Here is a 6,000-nt window from a genome sequence, read left to right as displayed (position 1 = left end):
GATAAAAATAATTGTGCAATTTATTTTTATCGTCCAAGATTTAAAGTCACACTTATTCAATCCCCCCCTTTCTAAGTGTTTTTCTATCCTTCAAAAGTATGAACCATATCTCTCGATTGATAGTTCAACGATGATATAAAATAAAAGCAAGGTTCTTTATTGATAATAAAACTTAAACAATTATTCACAGGAATTAATCAAAGCAATTGCATCTTCATAGGTTAACTACTACCTTAAACTCAACACAATGAGATTTAGCTCTCCCTAGCCATGAAGAACACACAAAACTTCATAGAGGGATTCATCTTCATCAAGAGAATGTCTTCAATTGATGTTGAATTCTCCGTCGAATGCTGTTTTCTGCTCTTGAATAGGAATGCTTTCTGAATTTCGCTCACCAAAGATATATCACTTATGAGGACTAGGGCTTCTATTTATAACAATCTTTCTTTTTAACGAAGCAACCACGGCGCGGCACTGATTGGCGAGGTGCGAAACAAAGTCAGAAGGTTTGGTGCGTCTCGCCCCTTATTGCTGCGGCTCGGCCTTTGCTTCATCCCACTTCTTTGTGATTTCTCTTTTCCAGAGTCCTTACGCCTTCGTGTTTCTTCGTCCTTACTTTTCAACCTTAATACCTGCACAAATAACACCCAAAGTGATACAATTTTCTCTACAATTAGCATCGAACCTCTAGAGTTCAATTCTAACCATAAAATCCTTAAAACTCATAAGATATGTTCAACTTCAGATCAAAAGGTAGTTGTTTTAACACATGAAATTAATTACTACTAATTCACTCCTAACAAACTCTCCCCAACTTAGAGTTTTGTTTGTCCCTAAACAAAATTACTTACCTCAGTGATTACAACAATACAAACCAACAATCATGCAACAAGTATTTCAAAAAGTTTTTCAAATGGCTCAATTCAGTGATCAAATCAGATAATCTTCTTCTTCCTACAAACTCAGAATATACACATGAAACTGAGTCTGAAAGGAAATTACCTCCAGAAGTTCAAAACACTACACAACCGTAGTTGAATCAGCACTAACCACTCTCATCAAAAGGTATGATGAATAAAAGAGAGGTTAAACACTCATCCAAACAATTAAATCAACAAATATCCATATCATACGTTCACCGTATTGTTAGCATCAAGTCCTGTGGAATCTGAGAATCAGAAGGTCTTTATAGGGTTGTAATGTGACTTAGATTCAAAGAAAAGAAGATATTCAAGGGTTGTTCCTATTCTAGGGAAACATCCGAATCATAATTCATTCCTTTTTCTCTATACCATTAGCTTTCTCACCCGTTCATCTTTTCATTCGTAGCTCGATGTTTCTTTTCTTTTCTTTTATTTTCAACAACTTTGGTTCAACGTTGTCTTTCTTTTGTTCTTTTTTTTTGTTTTCTTTATTCTCAAGCTACGAATTTCTTTTGTTCTTTGCAAACCACCACCTGTACTTACTATTCTTTTGATTACGAATCTCCCCAACTTGGAGATCAACCTGTATTTAGATTCTATGAATGCTCCCCTACTTTTTATCAAGGTAAAAAAAGAAACCCCTTAACCAAAAGTTTATGGTTGATGGTCCAAAACAAAACTTTTTATTGAGATCAAGGACTCACGAGGTGCTTTTCTCGGTGCATTTTATGATCTTTCTCTTGATCTCAGTCTCAAAGAATGGTTAGAAAAGGATCACACTCTCACACAAAAAGAATAAGTTTTAAGATGGAATAGGCTCAAAGAAACTCTCAGATTTAAACAAGTGCCTAAGTCATTTCCACATATTTCCACAAAACGATGCGACAACTGGTTTAGCAAAATACAAACATGTCAAAGTAATTGATGGTCTCCTGCATATAGTAAAAATTGGGAAGCTTTCCTCACAATGGTTAAGGCTAAGCCGATCCAACAAAAATTATATACCATAAACAACTTCTATTAGTATTTACTAACAACCTACGTTTCATGTGTAACACTCCATTTATTTTCATAATTTAATTAAATTAATTTAATTGAATTATGGGGAATTATTTGGAATTATGGGATATTACAAGGAATTAAGCAATTGGGCTTGAGTTGTGGTTAGCAAAGAGGGGGTGCATTGGTAGGCCCTATTACTAATTAAAATAATCTTATTTTATTTTTAATAAAATAGAAGGAGTTATGAATAGAGAAGGTTACAGCATTTTGGAAAAAAAAGTCTGAACGTGAAAAGAGAAGAGGAGCGGAGAAGTGCGAAGAGGAAGAGCGAAGAATCAACCTTCAGGTAAGGGGGGACTCTTCCGTTTATCTTCTATTATGGGATTATAGGTAGTACGATAGAATTGATCTTGTTAATCGTACCAATTGAGTTATGCTTAAGTTGTAGAAATGTTAGGTTTTGGGAGAATTGATTGGTAATAATTGTGTTGATCATGTATGGTGTTAATTAGATGATTTAAATGTATTATGATGTGTTATAATATGTGTTTGTTTCACTGTATGCGAAATCTGGTTGAAATGGGATTGGTTTGGTAATGACTTGGTGAAGGAAGGGAAAAATCGCAGGCTGTTTTCTGCGATTCGGAGTATCTCCAGTTGGCGCCGCGTCCAGGAGTTGGCACCACGAACTGCTTGGCAGAAAGCCAGGAAGTTGGGTTTTGTTCAGTACGCGCCGCGAACCTTCGTTTGCACCGCGAAGGCATAGTTCCTATTCGTTCCGCGCCGCGAACCTTCGTTTGCGCCGCAAAGGCGTAGTTCCTATTCGTTATGCGCCGTGAACTGTGTGTGGCGCCGCGTGCTATTGGCTGTTGGCAACAGGCCGTTGTGAAAATTTTTAAGGAGGTGTAACTTTTAAACCGTAAGCCGGATTTTGGAGCCGTTTCGAGTATAGTGAAGCTAATCAAATAATTTATATAATAAAATGGTGTTTTGAGTTGTGACTCGAATTATTTTTAAAACACCCAATTTTATTTGGTTGTGGTGGTTTATGCTTATAGGTACACTAATGAATGTTTTACCTGTATGATGTTGTGGTTGTAATCGGTGTTGTTATACATGTATTGTTGGTATAAAATTTGTGTTTTACCATGGTTGAGGAATATCATGATTGTGTGTGGCTATTTATTATGGTAATTGATGATTATGACATTTGGTCGATTTATGTGGGTGATGAGCATGTTATGGTTGATGCATGCATTCATAATCATTATGTGGCTGGTCCTTGACGATGGTGGATCAGTGGTAGCTAACTCCCATTGTGTGGAATTAGTGAGTGGGTGTTACCGTATCCTTGAAGATGGTTGGTCGGTGAGTTTGGTTATCCCAGATTTTGGTACCACATGCATGTAGTTGCATTGCATTAGGCTGTTTGTGCTATTATAACATGAATGGAAGATTGTCCAATGTTATAATATGTATTGATTGGTTGTTTGCTTACTGATTGTATGGTTTGAATCTGATCGTAACTGTGATTGGGTGAATGGCATGTGAAATGATATTTTATTATCTATATCTTATAACATTAGTTAAATGTGAATGAGACTCACCCTTACTATTGTTATTTTTCAGATTAAGGAGTAGCTCTTGTACTTGGCGAGGATTAGCTCGTCAAGTAGTTCGTTAGAGTCAGTTGGGTCTGTGTCATGCTCTGGTCGTGTAACACTGGGGACGTTGTTTAGAGTTATTTGTTGAACTCTTTTTATTTCAATATTTTATTATGGTGGTGTTTTAATTCTATGACTTTGGATGTTGCATTATTCAGATGTTAAATATATTTCCGCTGTGTTAACATGACGATCTGAATGATATTTGGGTTTAACGTTCCTTTTTATGGCATGACATGAGTATTATTTTGATTATATGGAATTTGTAATGCCCTATTCATGTTTACTTTGATTTCTGTTTAAATAATTATGCGGGGTATTAGAAGGGTGTTACAATAGTGGTATCAGAGCATAATCGGTTGTTTGAGTCAGAGTCTTAGTGTCGGTTAATCCCTCGTATGCGATTAGTGTAAGATTGAAAATGTCGATACTTCTTGTTCTAATAAATATTGTTTTATACTTAGCAGAACAATGGCCGGAAGAGGAGGAAGAAACGACGACGCGATTGCTGAGGCTCTGGGTATGATTGCTGGTGTGTTGGGAGGGAATGCCAATGGGGTTGGAATTGGGGCTGACAGGCAGCTGAACAATTTTCAGAGGAACAACCCTCCGTTGTTCAAAGGCACTCACGATCCCGAAGGCGCCCAGAAGTGGCTAAAGGAAATTGAAAGGATCTTCCGGGTGATTGATTGTGACGAAAATATGAAGGTGAGATATGGTACTCACATGCTGTCTGAAGAAGCTGATGATTGTTGGATGGCTAGTAGGGACGAACTGCAAGCTGCAGGTGTTGCAATTACTTGGGCTGTGTTCAAGAGAGAGTTCTTGCGGAGGTACTTTCCTGAGGATGTTAGAGGAAGGAAGGAGGTTGAATTTCTAGAGCTGACGCAAGGTAACATGACTGTGCCAGAGTATGCGTCCAAGTTTGTTGAGTTGGCGAAGTATTATGTCCACTACAACAATGATGAGGCTAGCGAGTTCTCGAAGTGTTTTAAGTTTGAGAATGGTCTTCGTGACGATATTTAACAGGGTGTTAGATATCAGCGGATTCGCTGGTTTGTTAATTTGGTTAATTGCAGCCGAATCTTTGAAGAGGACAATATTAAGCTGAAGTCGTCGCACTCTCGCGAGTTAGTCGACAAGAAAGGGAAGAAGCATATGGATCGTGGTAAGCCATATGGTAGAGGTGACCAGAAAGCTGGAGGTTGGAAGAAGCCTAGTGGGGGAGACTCTAGTGCCCCTATCAAGTGCTTTAAGTGTGGAGAACCTGGATATCGCATTCACGAGTGCAAAAGTGAAGAAAAGAAGTGCTATAGGTGTGGAAAGGCAGGTCACATTGCTATTGAGTGCAAAGGGAACACTGTAATTTGTTTCAACTGCGGAGAAGAGGGCCATATTAGTCCTAAGTGTCCTAAGCCGAGGAAGAATCAAGCTGGTGGTAAGGTGTTCGCCTTATCTGGTTCCGAGACTACTCCAGAAGATCGGTTAATTAAAGGTACGTGTTTTATTCATGGCACTCCTTTAATTGCAATTATAGATACTGGGGCTACTCACTCGTTTATTTCGTTGGATTGTGCTAAACGGCTGAACTTGGAAATATCTGATATTAATGGAAGTATGATCATTGACACTCCTGCGTCGGGTTCAGTGACTACTTCGTTTGCTTGTTTGAACTGTCCAATTGATATTTTTGGTAGAGAATTCGGAATGGATTTAGTGTGCCTTCCGTTGGAGCAACTCGATGTTATTTTGGTAATGAATTGGTTACAATTCAATCGGGTTCATATCAATTGTTTCTCGAAGACGGTTATTTTTCCTGAAGATGAAAGTGTAGAAGGTTTGGCGATGACCGCTAGGCAGATAAAAGAAGCAGTTAAGGACGGGGCTGTCGTGTTTATGTTGATTGCATCCATGGAAGTGAAAGGGAAGGTAGTGAGAAGTGAATTACCAATAGTATGCGACTTTCCCGAAGTCTTTCCAGAAGATGTTAGAGAGTTGCCACCTGAGAGAGAAGTGGAATTTGCTATTGAGTTAATTCCTGGGACTAATCTTGTGTCGATGGCACCGTATCGTATGTCGGCATCTGAATTGACTGAATTGAAGAGTCAATTGGAAGATTTACTTGAGAAGGTATTTATTCGTCCTAGTGTTTCACCGTGGGGTGCACCGGTATTACTAGTAAAGAAGAAAGAAGTCTCGATGAGGTTATGTGTGGATTATAGACAGTTGATTAAAGTTACTACCAAAAATCGGTATCCGTTGCCGAGGATCGATGATCTAATGGATCAACTGGTTGGGGCGTGCGTGTTCAGTAAGATTGACTTGAGGTCGGGATATCATCAGATTCGGGTGAAGACTGACGATATTCAGAAGATTGCATTTGGAACGAGGTATGGTCATTACGAATA

This window comes from Vicia villosa, unplaced genomic scaffold, assembly GCF_029867415.1.
Source record: "Vicia villosa cultivar HV-30 ecotype Madison, WI unplaced genomic scaffold, Vvil1.0 ctg.000421F_1_1_1, whole genome shotgun sequence".
NCBI lineage: Eukaryota > Viridiplantae > Streptophyta > Magnoliopsida > Fabales > Fabaceae > Vicia > Vicia villosa.
Note: the sequence above shows the minus strand (reverse complement) of the source record.